Here is a 19,076-nt window from a genome sequence, read left to right on the forward strand (position 1 = left end):
TCTGGTGTTACACAAGTAGATCAGATTGCCGACCAACCTCCTATACCTCCCAATGTCTGCTAGTGCTGATGTATCCTTGACGGATAACTTTGCATTCACCTCCATAGGTGTAGCTATCTCCTTGCACTCGGTCATGCCAAATGCCTTCAAGATCTCCCATGCATACTTCTTGTGAGAGATGAAGATCTTTCCTGGCTCTTGCTAGACTTCAATCCCTAAACAATAGTGCAGCAAGCCCAAGTCTGTCATTTCAAACTCAAAACTCAAAGCCTTTTGAGTTTGGTTGATCATATCTTCATAGTCACCTGTAATAAGAAGGTCGTCCACATATAGGACAATCACTACAGACTTTTTACCATCCCTATAAACATACAAGTTAGGATCTGAGGCACATCTTTTGAAGTTTAGGTTTAAAAAGAACTTATCTATCTGCTGGTACCATGCTCTGGGGGCCTGTTTCAGCCCATACAATGCCTTCCTCAGCTTACACACTTTGTTCTCAGAATGGGGGGACCTCAAACCCTGGTGGTTGAGCCACGTACACCTCCTCCTTGAGGTCACCATTTAAGAACACTGACTTAACATCCATTTGGTACACTGGCCACTTCTTGTGGGCAGCCATTGCAAGTACCGTGCGAATAGTGGTCATTCTGGCAGTTGGGGCAAATGACTCTTGAAAATCAAACCCTTCAACTTGTGAAAATCCTTGGGCAACCAGTCTAGCTTTGTACTTTTCTAAGGTACCATCAGCCTTGTACTTTACCTTCCAGATCCACTTGGTGCCAATAGCCTTCCGCTTTGCTGGTCGATCCACTAGCTCCCAAGTGTCATTCTTCATTATGCTGTCATACTCTGCTTTCATAGCATCCCTCCATGATGGATCTGCAAGTGCTTCTTCTAAGTCAGTTGGCCCCTTTACTTCTCTCATAATCTCAACCATCAAGGCCATATTGACTATGTGAGCAGAAGACCTCCTTTGTTCCTCTATTCTCTGAGGCCTCCTTGGTCCCGTCTGCCTTCTCCTCAACAGATGCAGACATAGGATTATTGTGGTCATAGAGCTACTTCACCCAACATGGCAATGGCTTTTCCGATGGGGTGATGTCATGTTGGTGAACTTTTTCCTCATCATCTGAAGATGATGCTTCCTCCTCCTTAAGGATAGGGACAGCTCTCGGGACAAGTTCATAGTGGACTACTTCTTCGCTTGATAATAAAGTGGAAGAACTTGCCTTCTCCTCCTCCACTGTATGTGGCTCCTCCTTGAACACCACATCAAGGCTTGCGATGATCTTCTTTGCGTCTTGGTCATATAATTTGTAAGCCTTTTGCTCATCACTATAATCCAAGAAGATACATTTTCTACTTTTTGGTTTTAACTTGTTTCTCTTCTCATTTGGAACATGTGATAACACTCACATCCAAAAATTTTGAAATGTGAGACAGATGGTTTCTTACCAGTGTAAGCCTTATGAGGTGTTTTTCCCTTGAGAGCCTTTGTGTAGCTTCGATTTAGAATATAGACTGCAGTAGTAACAGCTTCATCCCAAAAATGGTTAGGCAATCCCTTGCCCTTTAGCATGCATCTTGCCATCTCCACAATGGTGCGATTCCTGCATTCCACAACACCGTTCTGCTGATGTGTGTGAGGCATCGTCAATTGACACTTGATCCCTTTGCTCTTGCAAAAGTCTTCAAACTCCTTTGAGTTGAACTCACCACCACCATCTGTTCTAAATTTCTTCACACTTTTCCATGTTTCATTCTCAAGAATTTTTAGCCATTCTTTAAACTTACCAAAATCTTGAGCCTTATCACGAAGGAAGTACACCCACATCTTCCTCCTGTAGTCGTCGACAATCAACATAAAATAAGAAGATCCCCCCAAGGCCTGTGTAGGCATCTTACCACACAAGTCAGCATGCACCAACTCTAGAGGAGCCTGTGCTCTATTCTTGCTTTCTTATGGAAATGCCTTTCTCTGTTGCTTGCCCATCATACGAGCTTCACATGGTTCCTTCAATTCAGTTATTGTAGGTAGGTGAGAAACCACACCTTGCTTTTGCATCTCCTTCAACACTGCAAATCCGATGTGTCCAAACCTTTCATGCCAAAGCTTACTTGTGCCCACTCCAGGGGTGGCTGTAAGAGCACTTAGCTCATACAAGTTGTTCCTTCTTTCTCTTTGCTAACAATTGTACCAGCACTATTAAGAATTTCTGCACCTGACTTCTTGAACCTCACTTCATGACCAAGATCAGTTATGGCAGCAACTGATAACAGATTTCTCTTGATTTTGGGAACATACAACACATTTGAAAGCTTTTTGACTTCACCATTTGCAGCAACAAAAGAAATAGTACGTGTGCCCGCAGCAGGGCATTTAGCATCATTTCCAACCATCAGAGTGATGGATTCTTGTAGAGGCTACATAGAACTGTATAGACCTTTCTTGTTGGTCATGTGACGGGAGGCCCCACTATCCAACACCCATGAGTCAGTGGTAGACTCTTCTTGCGCTGAGGAGCACACTTCCTCAATGGTTGCCATGAATAATTCCAACTCTGCTTCAGCCGTATTGGTTGTCTCTTTCCCTTTACTTTTAAGGGTACCATTCTTTTCATCTGCCTTCTTGACACGACAATCTGCAATTGCATGTCCTTTCTTCTTGCAGTAGAAGCACTCTCCTTGAAACTTCTTCTTGCCGCCCTTCTTCTTTTTGTCATCATCATTTTTGGTGGAGGAACCACCTTTGCCTTTTGCATTGGTAGAGAATGCAGCATTTCCATTGTTGCTTCCTTATCGGGCTTTCACCCTCAACTCCTCCTCCATCAATAATGCACAAAACTCCTCAAAAGTCAAAGCTTGAGGTCTCATCTGAGTATTAAGGGCAGTTACTAGTCCATCAAACTTTTGTGGACAAATCCGAAGACACCTCCAAGCTAGCTCTTCACTAGTCTTTTGTATCCCAGCGCCAACCATCTGGTCGCACAAATTCTTAATTTGAGTGATGAATGCTTTAACCGTCTCTCCTTTAGCAAACTTCTCCGCTACTAGTTGATTCTCCAAGTTTTGAATCCTTGCTTGGTTTCGTGTTTCATACTGACTCCTCAGTACATTCCAAGCCTTTGACGCTTTGGTTGTATGCTGAATCAAAGTCAAACACTGTCAGAACAACTTGTAACTAAGGCACACAATGCATCTGCATTCCTTCGTTTCCAAGCTCGTAGAAGATCTGCATTCGGAGGAATCATCACACTAGAATTTGATGGGTCGGGGGTAGGCTGTGATTCTGCATCAATCCCTAGCACAGTCTCCAGAAGCTCATGAGAATCAAGGATAGTTGTAATTTTGAACTTCCACAAGGTGTATTTTGTACCATCTAACTTGCCTTCGCTGAAGGTTGGTGGACGAATCCTTAGTGTTTGAATAGCCGGTACAACAACGCCACCTCCTGCACTACTTCTTGATGCGCCAGAACCGCTTCTGGAAGTCGACATAGTTTCTCTTTGCTGTTGAAGCCTTTGCCTCTTGCACACTCTCCGATCTCTAGAGCCCCCTAGGCTCTGATACCATGTACGGCGCAGCGAACAGAATCTGAGAAAGAGATAGAGAGTACACAACAGATAAGAGGAGAATCAGTAAATTCTTTAGCTCCAAACAGCTGATACAAAGATGGCTCTATCCATCCGTGCACTTCCACTATGTGAAGCTTAGATGGCGATCTAGACAGAAGATAGGTGAAGAGCTTAAGGCTAGCTGGAACAACAACTCTGACTGGGTGAAATATGAAAAATAGATGGCTGTGAAGGAGTTTAGCTTTTATAGCCCATGAAGGCCGTTAGGTCAGCCTGACCGACCTACCATATAAGCCTCCACTAGTCGGCCAAGGAATATTCCAAGGAATATTCTCTTTACCATCGCGGGGGCGCTACCCTCGGACCTCCGTTAGCTTCCGCGGCCCTCGGACCCTAAAATAGGGGCCCCCTTTAACTCCCTTACCCCGCAACTCGATGCAATGCACCTCGAGTTGCTACCAGCTTAACCATTCCATCTAACCCAAAGATTAGGCCCACAACGGTCACCTTTTTGCCATCTGATCACATAGACCTCATCTGATATACAAGTCAGGACTCAACCAATGTCCGGGCTCACATTTGGATTCTCCTCATAATGGGGGCCTTACAACTTTGAGCACCATGGATCATTGGTGGCACCTAATGAGGGTGGGGCATTGATCATATCTAACATGCATTTCACATTATCTTCTTAATCTAGCATTGATTTGCCATGTCTTTACCCATGAGGAAAAGTGGATGCCAGGCGAGTTGGTAGGACAAAAGAGAGGTGACCCTCCCCTACTGACAAGGACCCTAAAGGGGAGCACAAACCAGCTTAAGAGGGAAATTTTCACACCCCTCAAGTCTCGGATCCCATGCATTTAAAGTTCAAGTGCAGGTATCACTCAAAGGCACAAGAATTTAGCCTTCAACATGGTATATTTGGCATGGGTTATATGAGTAAATGCAAATGTATGGCAATATAATGCAATGCAATTGGAAAATTGGGATAGAGTTATGCTGAGCAAGATGTAAGCTATTGGTGGCATTGGTTACTTGGGTCAGCAATAAAGAGTTGGAACAGGGTTTTCAAGCAAGGTTCCATTGATTGGATCCTTATTTTGCAGCATACAATGGGATTATTCAATCCTTGGTTACTTGCAGAGGTTATTTTTAGTATTGGAAAATGTATGGAGTTCATTTGCAAGTCTACATAGTTGGTACATGCATAAAGTTGATGGTACAAGTCACTAAATGATCAGAACAGAGCATTCATAGGTTGCAAAAAATTTCACACAATTACAGTAAATTGCTTACAAAATTTTCTATCCTCAACCATTTTTAATACTTGATAGCTCATTTGAAAGCGGACATCCTAGGCTTCATAAAAGCTAAGAAGTTGGTTATTTGGATCATTAAAGCTCAAGATATTTGAGTTTTTCTTCTGATGTACACTCAGGACAGGACATCACTTATGGCTAAAAATAAAAGAAAGGAACCCATTATGGATACAATCAGTGAAAGTTCAAGGGACTATCAGTAGGATGAAGAGTATGAAGCTTCACAATAGGCTATTTATCTTGAGAACCATGATAATGAGAAGCTGGATATAAGCTCAACACATGCTGCAGTAAACAAATAAGTGAACGGGATTGGCATTACTCATATCTCTTTTGATTCTAACAGTTTTCAACAACTCTCCAATGACATAAGGGATATGAAATCAGGCATTGATAAGCTTGTGGCTCTCTTGAGTGAGAGGATATTACCTACAACTATTCCAAATGCTCCAACTCTTCCCATTGTTCAAGAGCAATCAAAGACCACAACTCCTAAGGTTTTTGGACACTTTGAAGTTGGAGAGCGATCAAGAGCTCATCCCTCTCATTTTAAGCCTCAATCTCAGTCCCTAAATCAACCCAAGACCTACAGTAGCCCTCATGGACAGGATTTGGAAGATAAAGATCATGCTAATTCAAGGTTTGATGATGACCCCATGGATGCCATCCTTTTTACAAGTCTTTTTATGGACAGCCATCTACTATCCCTCAATCTACTCATGAAGAGAAAGCTAAAGAACAAAGGTCTTATTATCGTCAAGCAAGTGGGGGTAATAATTCTCATGGGTAGCACCCTTACAATGGACATGGTCATGTAAATTTAGTTCCAAATTCTTATGGACAGCAACATCATGTCAATAATAATCATGTATATAATCATCCCTCTAAACAAGGCCCTCATTCAAATCAGTTTTGGCCTCATCAAATGAATGGACATCAACCACTAATGAATGCCACAACAAATATACACTCTCCAATGTATGGACATCAATTCTATGGATAGCCTCATGTTGTTGGCAATTCTTTTTCTCTACCACAAGGACAATTTAATCAGCCAAATGGGTTTGCAAATATTCATGGACAGCAACAACCATATGTTCATGGAGCATGGAGTAATGATGCTCAAAGGAAAATTTCTTTTGGCCCAAATTTTTATGGACAACAACACAATAATGGCCAATCTCATCAATATGAGCCGAAAGACAAGGAGAAAATAACCATTTCTAATTTCAAGTGTGAAAATTCATCCCCTATTGAATTATAGGAATGGTTTGACAAGCTTGAGATGTATTTTTCTTTGTATCCTAGACCGGTGAATGCCAAGATAAAATTTGCAGCCATACATTTGGAAGGATATGCACACACGTGGTGGTAGTACATGTCAAGGATTGGTAATGAATTCTTAACATGGGATACATTAAAGAGGGCAATGATCGAAATCTTTGTGTCTCCTATTGAAAAAGAGAATTTTGAGAAGAAGTGATATGCTCTTGAGCAAAGGGAATTAATGGTTAGAGATTATTCTAACCAATTCCTTAACCTCTCCATGTATGTGGATGGAGTATTCGACAATGCCAAGTTGAATAAGTATATATTTGGGCTTGAATATTCTCAATCTTCAAAAGTGGGAGCTATGAAACCATCATCTTTACAAGCTGCCATACAATTGGCTGAAAGGTATGGTAAAAAATACAAGAGTTTTTAGCAAAGAACAAGGCAACATTTTCAGCCAAACCAATCACTAAAATAGTTGCAAATTATGGGCAGACAAAGACTGAATTTCAGCAAGGAGGGAAGCCAACAAATACCTACAGCAAGATCCCTACATTTCCTATTGTTTATGGTTCAAAACAGGGCAGTAATTTCAGATTTAATGCTAAAAATAGATCAAATGGAAAGAGGACTGAAATTAGTGGCAAAAACTCAGCTCATATGAAAGGAAAGCATGTGTCTAATGACAAGCTGAAGGACATGTATGTGAAGGGTCTATGTTTTAAATGTGGGGACAAATGGTCTCCCAATCACAAAACAAAATGCAAAGCCAAGAATTTCAAAGTGAGCATGATCTTTGAAGAGGAATTGGATGCTAAAGTAAATGAAGGCAATTTATCTCAGCTTGATTGCTTACCTACTCTTGAGGAGATGCATGATCATGATGATGATTGCCATGAAGAATTCTATGACCCTATGGATGGTTTTCCATTCGATCCGAGTGGTTACTTCATGGATAATCATTGGAAAAAATTGGATTCATTGAAGCTTTGTTCTATCTCCCATGATGCATGGAATGGTTCCAAAGGGGACAATACATTACACCTTAAAGGCTACATTAATGGAAGAATTACTCACATTCTAATTGATACTGGGAGTACACATAGCTTCATTAATACATGGTCACTTGATGGGATGAAGTTTTATACACAAGAAATGAATTCATCACAAAGAATCCAAGTGGGAAATGGAGCTTATGAGAGTAGTAATCTAATTTGTTCCAATGTTCCCATCACTTTATAATCATCTTGTACCACTTCGGTGAATCTTATTGCCTTGGAGATGGGTCCCATTGATATCATACTTGGTTGCAATTGGCTAAAAATTATTGAAATCTTTACCATGGATTTGAATAGGCTGCAAATGGAATTTCAATGGCATGGATAGCAAGTTACTCTTCAAGGGATTGAGAAGAAGAAGCTAGAGGTGATCAGCACCAAGATGATTAAGAGAGAGATCAATGCAAATGCATGTATGTTTACCCTCTCTTGTCAAAGATTGATGAGGATCATCCCTCTTCTAATTAGCCCTCTACTCCTTCAAAAGATATGGATCCTTGTCTTTGCAAATTATTGGAAGTGTATGATGATTTATTTCAACCACCTACCTCTCTTCTTCCAAAGCATGAAGTGAATCACCCCATCGACTTGCTTCCAAATACCAAGCCTATCAATAAACCTCCACATCACCTTTCAAAGGTGAAAAGAGAAGAAGTTGAGTGCCAAGTAAAGGAGCTACTTGAAATGGGTCTTATACAACCAAGTCAATCTCCCTTTGCTTCTCCCGTCCTTCTAGTCAAGAAGAAGGATGGTTTATTCCGCATGTGCATAGATTATCAGGATTTGAACAAGACCTGTATCAAAAAGATGTATCCAATACCAAGGATTGATGATCTCTTGGATGAATTGAAGGATGCCAAGGTCTTTTCAAATATCAATTTGCGGTCCGGATATCACCAAATACACATGGAGGGGGATGAATACAAGACTACATTTATATCGAGAGGGGATTGTATCATTTCATGGTTATGCCCTTTGGTCTTTCAAACGCTCTAGCCACATTCCAAGCTTTAATGAACAAGATACTTCAGTCACTTTTGTTCAAGATAGTTTTGGTGTTCTTTGATGATATATTAGGACAAAAAAGATCATTTACAGCATGTGAATTTTTTGACATATTGAGGAGTCCCAAGTTGTTTGCTAAAGAAACCAAATGTACATTCATGACCAAAGAAGTAGAATACTTGGGACATATTGTTAGAGAAAATGACATCAAGGTTGACTCGAAAAAGGTCCAATGTGTGAAAGATTGGCATATTCCAACAAATACCACTTCATTGAGGGGTTTTCTTGGTTTGTCTTCTTTCTACCAAAGATTTATCAAGAATTATGCTCATGTGGTTGCACCATTGACTGATAGGTTAAAGAAAAAAGCTTTATTTTGGGATGAAATAGCCGACAAAAGCTTCAATGAAATGAAGCAACTCCTCATTTCAACACCTATATTGGTTTTTCCTGATTTTTCTAAGGTCTTTGTGATCTATGCAGATGCTAGTGAGAGAGGATTGGGGACTATTTTAGCCCAAGAACATGGTGTCATTGCATATGAGAGCAAAAAATTTGATGAAAAAGAGAGGCAAATGCATCTATATGAGCAAGAGATGTTAGCTATATTACATGCAGTAAAAAAATAGCATCATTACCTCTATGGAAGTCACTTTAAAGTGAAAAGTGACCATAGGGTGTTGAAGTACTTCCTCTCGTAGCCTAACTTGTCTCAGCAAAGAAGGTGATTGGCAACTCTTCAATAATATGATTTTGAGATAGCATACATGGTTGGAAAAGACAATGTAGTGGTAGACGTGCTCTCTAGGATGTGGGCATGTAATGTATCTACCGTCTCCACAATATATAAATATTAGATAAATGACAAACAAGAGGAATATATGATAGAGGAGCATGCTGCCACAATAATTTACACATTATAGCAAGGGGTAAATGAATAGTTTCCAAACTTCAAATGGCATAATGGACTTTTATGGTACAAGGACAAGATCTACTTGATCCCTCAAAGTAACTTTAGGCTGAAAGTCCTTCAAGAAATGCATTCTTCACCCTTGGCTGTTCATCTTGGACTTTTTAGGACTTTTGACAACGTACACAAAAATTTTTATTGGAAAGGCCTATGGCGGGATGTGAAGGAGTATGTCTCTCATTGTTTTGAATGTCAACAAAATAAAGATTCATCTTTATTACCAACTGGTCTCCTTCAGCCCTTGCCTATCCCACAAGGAAAATGGACCGACATTTCAATGGATTTCATTACGGGCCTCCCTACCACAAAGCACAATTGGAATAGCATTTTTATTGTGGTGGACAGACTTACCAAATCAGCCCATTTTATTCCAACCAAGACACAATTTTCAACAAAGCAATTAGCCGACCAATTCATGGAAGGAGTGATCAAGCTACATGGTATACCTTTGAGGATAGTATCGGATAGAGACACTAGATTCATGGGAAATTTTTGGAAGGGTTTGTTTACTTCCATGGGCACTACTCTTACCCCTAGTACGGCTTACCACCCTCAAACCGATTGTCAAACCAAAATGGTTAATCAATGGGTGGAAGTGTACTTAAGATACTATTGACATGACACATAATCATCATGGGATAATTGGTTGCATTTTGTTGAATTTTGCTATACATATCATATGAGCATTCAGATGGCTCCTTTTGAGGCACTCTATGAATATAAGGTTCAAATTCCCTTAGCCATGTTTCATGAAGATGTGAATACACAAGTGAAGGATGAATTAGAAAGAATGGAGATGCTTATGAAGCAATGTAAAGAAACATACGAAAGGCACAAGATGTCATGAAGTCCTAATGTTGATGATAGGTGGAGGCACATGGAGTTTGATGTTAGAGATTGGGTCATCTTGAAGGTGCCCCCAAGACTCATTATGCATCCCTTAAAGGTGGAAATAACAAGTTAGCTCACAAATTGTATGGCCCATATTTGGTATTGGAAAATATTGGAGAGTCTGCATATAAGCTCCAATTACCTTCAACTACTCGCATACATGATGTTTTTCATGTATCACAATTGAAGAAGTATATTGGGCAAGATGTACAAGTTATTTAAGAGCTTCCACCACTTGATGAAGATGGACTGATTGTCTATGAACCTGAGAAGATTATTGGGAAGCATGAAAATGTTCTTAGGAACCAAACTTTCGCTGAATTTTTGATCAAATGGAAGGGGCTACCTATGGAAGAGTCCACTTGGCAACCCTCTTATTATTTGGATGCTTTTCCATGGCTTTTGCAAGATGAATGATCATAGTCTGTGTAGGGACAACTTGCTATTTTAAAATATTGTTATTGATTAAATTGCCTTAATGACATCAAAAAGTGATTTTGATGGTTTGGGATGATGCCTTAGGGGTGTATATTTCATTTCTACTCTTCAAACACTAAATTTGGATACTCTAGTCATAAGTTATGGCAGTTTTATTGATGCAGCCCTATTTGGATAGCAAGCAGTCAATTCGTTGTTTCAGATTCATTATTATGTTTCTTCAAACAAGGTGCTTCCACATGCTTATGGATCTTCATCGACATAATTTTCTTCATTATCAACTTGCCTACTACTTCATTATCTTCAGTTTTGAGGACAAAACATCTCCAGGAGGGGATGATTTGTAATGAAGCAAATTATCAACATGAGAGATAAAGCCTATTCTAAGTGAAAACTTTGTAAATAATTGAGCCAAGAGAAAAGAGAAAGTGCCAATGTAGCATCATTCTTTGGCATTATCACAATTTTATCCTTCTTATCTTCCATCTTTTGTAATTGGTTAGCAGCTCACGGCTACATTCTGCTATGGTAATGGAAGATATTCCATGGCATGGCCATATTTTTAATTTAGTTTGTTACATTTTTTGTTGTGTGTAGCTTAGATTAATTTGATTTCTTGTTCATTTCCATTGTTAGGTTATTCCTTCATTACAGTTATGTTTTCGCCACATTAAATGTGTATTTTTGCAGCTCTTGCACACCTGATGGATTGCATTGTAGGCAACCTAGCCTAAAGGAAATTCATCCTAGAAACTCTAGATCTTTGCCCAAGCTCTTGCTAATGTCACGATGTGATAGCTCATATTTAATTGATTGGAATCTTGATGATGTGTGTAGTTACTACAAACTATGATCATAAGGATTAAAACTAAGATGCCTTGAGATCCGTCTAATAACTACTACTTCATCAATCCAATTCTAGGTTAGGCTAGATACAAACAATAACTCTAGGCCTCAAAGGCAAGTGAAGAGGTTGTCAAGATTGTGGGAGAGAAGGAAGGAGTCTCACTTGTAGCTTTTTCACTTACACAATGGGGGAATACACACAAAGATGGAGGCTAAAAACAGTTTTCCTCTTCTTAGTTGTATAAGCCAAAAGAACTCTAGTACAGAGAAATAGAAGAACCCTATATATGGGTCTCAAACCAAACTCAACTAACTAAGGTAGCATACTAACTGAGCCACGAACTAGAGTAGATAAGGATAGTTGTCATCTAGCTATTATTCATGGGCGGTGTACCAACCGCATCTACACAGCTAACAAGTCGGTGACATAAATGCACAACGGTCACCCTGGCATATCATGAGTGGAGCTCGATATCTCAACACTCCCCCTCGAGCTCAATCCCAATTCTTGCACACCAAGCAGGTCTCTGAACTTGCGCAGCTTCTCTACGCCCAATGCCTTCGTGAATATGTCAGCTACCTGATCCTCTGTGCTGACATATACTAGATCAATAAGACCTAGTAAAACCCTCTCCTGCACATAGTGATAATGCACCTCAATGTGCTTTGTTCTAGCATGATAGACTGGGTTATTTGCCAAGTGTATACTACTCATGTTGTCACAATAGATGATAAATGGCCCATCTGTAGGCTGATGCATATCATAAAGTAGCTTATGCAACTAAGCTACCTCACATGCAGCCATTTGCTGCACCCCTATACTCAGCCTCTGTGCTCGACAAGGCAACTGTAGGCTATTTCTTGCTGCTCCAAGTGACTGCAGCACTCCCAAAAAAGAACACATATCCACTGGTAGATTGTCTATCAAAAATACTACCAGCCCAATCAGCATCAATGTATCCATGCAACTGTATCTGAACCCCAGTCTCATAAAATAGTCCATACTGCAATGTGGACTTCACATACCTGAGTATGCGTCTAGCCGCATCCAAATGCGGTTTCCTTGGAGCCTGCATAAACTGACTTACCAATCCAACAGCATAGCTCAAATCTAGCCTGGTAATAGTCATATAAATCAAACTTCCTACTATGGGTCTGTACATAGTAGGGTCTTCTAGAAGCTCACCTACGTCTGTGCTCAGCTTCACATTCTCCTCCAAAGGAACTGAAATAGCCTTACAGCCTGTCATCCCATATTTGAACAGCATGTCCAATCCATACTACCTCTACAAGAGCTGTATCCCACTTGGTGATCTAATCACCTCAATGCCCAATAAATAATGCAGCTCTCCCAAATCCTTCATCTCAAACTTCTACTTCAATAGCATTTTCACATGAAGGATATCTTCATCACTATCACCTGTCATAATCAAATCATCAACATAAATGACAAGTAGCATAATACCTTTCTCTGTTTTTCTCACATAAAGTGATAAATCTGCCTTGGAAATCTGAAAGCCAATAGTGACAAGATACTGTCCTATCTTGTCAGACCATGCTCTAGGTTCTTGCTTCAAGCCATACAAGGCTTTCTTCAACCTGCAAACAAACTTAGGATGAATAGCATGCACATAACATGGTGGCTGCTCCATACAGACCTCTTCTTGCAAATCACCATGCAAGAAGACATTCTTTATATCCATCTGATGTAAAGACCATCCCTTTGATATAGCTATAGCAATGACTACTCTTATGGTTGCCATCCTTGCAACCGGACTGAATGTTTCTTCATAATCAATGCCATATGTTTGTGCATACCCCTTGAGTACTTATCTTGCCTTGTATCTGTTCACAGAACCATCTACATTGTGCTTCACCTTATAAACCCACTGACAACCAATTGCATTCTTATCTTTAGGCAAAGGTACCAATTCCCATGTAGCATTTGCTTCCAAGGCATCCATTTCTTCATCCATGGCTTTCTCCCATTTTTCTTTTCCCATGGCTTGCTCAAAAGAAGTGGATTCTGGTTCCTATATCACTTTGACCATATAGGCATAGTGAATGGCTGTAAATCCATCATATTTCAACCTATCCACAGGATACCTAGCTCTGGTAGACCTATGCAAAGTAGATTCACTCCCATGTGCTCTCAAAACATCCCTGGTGTTCCTTATTCTAGGTGTAACAATAGAAGGAATACCCAACTCATCATCAATGCTCTGTTCTGAGCCACTGGATTCACCATCCACATAAGAGTGACCTGCATTCACATCAAACATGGGCTGATCTACCTTCTCTTTTCCTTTTCGTGAAACCTGCATACCACTATCTGTATTGTTTTGAGGAGATTCTCCTGATCTCAATCTGCCTGTCCATGTCGAAGAATGTGAACCACTACTAGAGGACACTCCAGATCCACTAATATTTTGTGACTGCTGCTGTGAATTCTGTGCAGCATTACCATTTTGTGCATCTACATCATCAATCACATTTATGGTTTATACCAGCTACTCATCTCATAAAAAATAACATCTCTGCTCACTGTAAAATTACGAGTAGAAGGGTTATAGCATCTATATCCTTTCTGCTACAGAGAGTAACCAATAAAGATGCACTTCTCAGCTTTTGGATCCAACTTGGATCTCAACTCATCTGGCACATGAACATAGGCAATGCAGCCAAAAATTTTCAAATGAGAAATATCTGGTTTCCTACCAGTATACCTCTCCTCTGGAGTCATCCCATGTATTGCTGCAGTGGGAGTCCTGCTCATTATGTAGACTGCTGTAGCAACTGCTTCAGCCCAGTAAAAATATTAGCAAGTCTTTTTCGTTGAGCATTTTCATAAAATACACCTAAACTTTTCTGCTATAGTCATCAATAAAAGTGACAAAATAATGACAGCCTCCAATAGATGCAGCTTTAGTAGTCCACATATCAGAGTGGATTAATTCCAATGGCTTCTTACTCTCTTGAACATGTCTAGGAAATGGTTTGCTTGCTTGTTTTCCAAATTGACAGGCTTCACATACCTTATGCATTTCTGCAACCTTGAATTTAGGCAATCCTACAACACTATTTTGGGCTTGCATTGATTTAAGTCATTGTACATTAACATGAACAATGTGTTTATGCTAGATATCAATATCTGCAACTACACTGGTCCCATGTGCAAACATTGCTGCACTCAATTCAGGCATTCTGCATCCAACGTAAACGTTCTACCCTTCTTCTTTCCTTTTGCTATCAAGCGATCTTTATTTTTCATATCCTCAACAAAGCATCCATGAGGATTAAATCTGACCTGCAAGCCCTGCTCAACCATTTGACCAACAAAAACCAGGTTCTTGGTGATATTCAAGACATGAAATACATCCAACGGGTATTTCTTTTTCCCATCCTGCATAGACAAAGGAATTTTTCCAATCTGCGCAATAGGATGTGCAATATCATCACCAGTCTCCACAAATCCTGGTTTTTCCATTTTCATTGCATCCTGTATCCATTCTGCATGACCTGTCATGTGGTTTGATGCATCTGAGTCAACATACCACACATCGTTGCTTTCTTCTGCACTTGTCACAAAATTGGTCATGTGCTGCACCATAAATAAATGCTCATTTCTGTCATCACCCTGTCTACTAGAAGATGCATAATTCTCTTGTTGCAATTTTTCATTCATGATGTCATTTTACTTTTTATAGCAGTCTTTAGCCATATGACCCATTTTACCACAGTAGTAGCATTCAACATTGTTGTTTACATTTTGGCCTCTTTGCCATCTACCACGACCTCTTTGGCTCCCCCTGCTTCTAGAGTTACAACGTCCTCCTCCATATGACTGGTTTTCTTGAGTTTGCTGCATATTTTGATTTCTACCACGGTCTCCAGATTGGCCTCCTCTACCTCTGCCTCTACCTCTTCCAGCATTTGAGTAGAAGACAACTTCTTTTGAAGTTCCTCTTGAAGAAGATGCACCACCATTTCTCTGCTCCTCAGAAATTAGAAGAGCAGTCAACTCCTCAAAATCAAGAAATCTTTCACGGATGGAAATGGATGTTCGGAACTGTGCATAATCCTTTCCTAGACCATTCAAGGTCACAGAAACTAAATCATCATCTTCCACTGGCGACCCAATGGAAGCAAGTGCATCTGCAATCTTCTTCACCTTCATGTGGTAGTCATTGATGCTCATACTTTCTCTTTGCACATTGTGCAACTCTTGCTTGAGCTGCATTTTCCTGACTTGCGTATTTATGCTATACATTTTTGACAAAGTATCCCATACCTCCTTTGGCGTACTTGCATCCTGAATATGTACAATCATAGAGTCTGAAATACTGATAGACAGCCAGTACATAACTTTTCTGGCTCTCTCATGCCATCCTTCGAGAGCGGAATTTTGATGCTGAGAAGTGCTTAAAAATAGTTAAAAATTACGAATATCAAGGGAAAAATATTCAACGTCAAAGGCGACAGCTCAACCTAGGACGATTTTAAGTGTCAAAGTGCTTTAAAGGCACCCGAGCGACACTTATTGATTTTTGATAATTTTTTAGACTACCGTGCGGGTTGTCAGGAGTTACCGGCCAATGCGGGATGTCAAACCAGACGCCCAGGATTTTTCAGAGCTCAATTCGGAGTCCGGACGGGGAAATGGCCACAAAGTGGACAAGATTTGAAAAGGTGGACATGAGTTGGGCCAAATGGTAAGTGACCTTGGGGGGGGGCCTTGGGGCATTTTATGCCACAACAAATCATGGCATCTTTTGGAGGAGAAAAAACATGAAGGAGGGCACCATCAGAGGGCGCCGAAATTTGCGCTTGGTGCATGAAGATGGATCATGCAACCTCAATACAACCCCTGCAAATGATCATTGCCCTTGCTTCCCCCCTGGATGCTGATCATATCGCCGTGCTTCGCTCCTCCACTAGTGGCTTCTATGAAGAACTCTGATTTCAGTATTTCTCTCTCCTCCCTCTCTCTCTTCTAAGGGCAGATTCATGTGGTGAAGAGGAAGAAGAAGAATTGATGACGGATGCTTGTCCAATGAAGACCGGATTGCTCCGTGGTTCAAGAGGAATGAAGATTGCTGATTGTGGACTGTCATGAGCATTAATGGCTGCTGGAAATCAGTCCCGACATATGGCAAATAAAAACCCGCAAAGAACGGTAATCCCATTTTTACAAAGGAAATTGATGTTTTATGCAATTTGCTTCATGAATATTTGTTCCCATGGGATGATTATGCATTATGATGTTGCTTGCTATGAGTTTGATCAGTTTATGCTTAGAAAATCAGAAAATCATAAGTGTTGTAACTGAAATTAATGGTGTAAAACCCGTAAAACACGCGAAATAAGGGGAAATTGGGTGTTTTTGATATATAAATGGAAAATATAATAAGACACACCAACTAAATTTGATTTTTTGCTACAAATGAACCTAAGGGGCACATCCCACAACTCATTTTGTATTTCAGTCATTTAATATTGTAAAAAATACAAGAAAAATAGAAAAAATGGAGAAAAAATAAGGAAAAAATGGATTTTGAGTGCCGAAAATTAAGGAAAAATAAGATTGATGTTTGTGTATGTATGGGGGGTCTAAAGTATGAGGTTTAGCCTCAGTTCAGCCCTACCTTTATGTTTTAGTGAGTTTCTATTGCTTTTCATACAACAAAAACATGGAAATGAACCCTAAACCGATCAATAGTGCACAACCTAAACGGGTGAGGGGGTAGAGTGTATAAAAGATGTTTAAATGCTGAATGAAATGATGAAAAGCTTGCTAGTTTTTATGCATACCATTTAGGCTGGTCGATAATTAAAAATTAAGAACCTAGTAGCACGAGGGTTTCTCGGTGCTAGGTTCATGCAACGCTGCATACGAGCGATAGAGAAAATCATTGAAATAAATGTTTTCCACATGTGCACAATGCTGATTTTTCTTTGTTTGAGCACATGGACATTCACAATTTACATGAAGCATAAAATGATAAAAGGTATCGGACAATACCTCCTGGATGCATGGCAATTGCTTTCTAGAGGAACATGACCAACGTTGAGTGAGTAAGGTTGTCCAAGCTGTAGGCTAGGCATTGGTCCTAGGGGAAAGAAAGTGAGGTGTGGTACATTCCTGGATACGAAATAATTGGTACCTGAGAGAACTATGTGCGATATTGTGTTATATATGTTGAGCGACGCATCGAGGGGCCAATCCCCAAGATGTAGGAGAGTCGCAGTGAGGTAGCGGCAATCAACCGTGGGAGGACCTCCTATGTTTGTACTTCGTGCCTTTAGGCAATGTGCTAGGGACTCCCTCTGAGGAGTGTTAATTGGGTTAGAGTTGGACTATGAGACGTAATACAAACGCAAGATGTTTAGGAAGGCAATGTATGATGTATGTGTCATCAACGCTCCTAGCCACGAGGCCGTGGGGTTGTTGAGCGCATGATAGAGGTCCGGCTAGTGCATGAGCCAGTGCCGGCCTGTTTTAGGTCTCATAAGTGGTGCGTCTGCCAGGAGCTGCCTATAAGTGGCGGTTTTTGAATCTAGGGTTTCAAGGGACCCTAAATTACCCATAAAATGGGGTTTGTTCAAGGATGGAAAAACTTGGCTTTCCCTGTACAAAACTTACTAATGGACTTAGTTAGTTATGTAGAGCATGAGTCCTTTGCAGAAGATAATTTATGTGATGAAAAGAGTAGCCCATTAGTGGTTACCCCATCCTCTAATACGATGGCATGGGCCGAGGTTCCCCTTGGTGTGGTCTCTATCCAAGAGAAATCATGTTTAACCATCCATCAACCTAGAGAGCATGAAACAAGCATGTTGGAAACTATGGTAGTTGTGGCATCAACAAGTCATCATGCTAAAGCCATAATGCCATGGGAAAGTGTGGATATACGATGGAATATGCTTGTGATTGAAACATCCCGTGTAATGGGCCACCATGACGACATAGTAGGCATCACAAGGATGTTAGAAGCCCTAGCTGTCAAGGGAAAACCGTTGCTTAAAAGGCACAGTTTCCAAGTTTTAAGAAGTGGTAATGATAAATTTGCTTTAGATAAGGACCAAAAGCTCTTATATAAAACCATTATGGACTTTCCTTTTAAAGAGAAAGGTATGGAAGACCCTCTAAGAGGGGATCAAAATGACATGTTGAAACTTATAGGACTCCCTAGACCACTCAGTGAATTGGTAGAAAGGGATGTCAATGAGGATATTAACCCCCTACACCGGAAAGGGTGGGGATGGAAGAGGTTAAAGATCCTAAGAGGCTCGACCCAGATCATGGTGAATATGAAGATTTTAATGGCCCGATGTTGATCCCAAAAGGAAGGACTAAATGTCCTCCTCTTTATAGAGATCTCCCAGTGTTTTATGGGTTGCCAGATGAGGATCCCATGATTCATTTAAGAGAATATGACCTAACTTGCATTGCAAGTGGGTTCGACGATATACATCGGATGCTCATATTCCCAAGTACCCTAAAGGGAGAGGCAAGGAAATGGTACTGGAGCCTCCCAAGAGGGTCGATCAAATCATTTGAGGAGTCTTGTGATAGATTTCTAGATGAGTATGAAAAGAAGCTCCCTATGATTCACGTCTTAGGGCAGCTTATGCAGTTTAGACAAGAGTCTTATCCTTCTGTTAAAGAGTATGCTAGAGCCTTTGATAGGACTCT

Source organism: Lygodium microphyllum, chromosome 18, assembly GCF_053477565.2.
Source record: "Lygodium microphyllum isolate KBCC chromosome 18, Lygodium_microphyllum_v1.1.10, whole genome shotgun sequence".
NCBI lineage: Eukaryota > Viridiplantae > Streptophyta > Polypodiopsida > Schizaeales > Lygodiaceae > Lygodium > Lygodium microphyllum.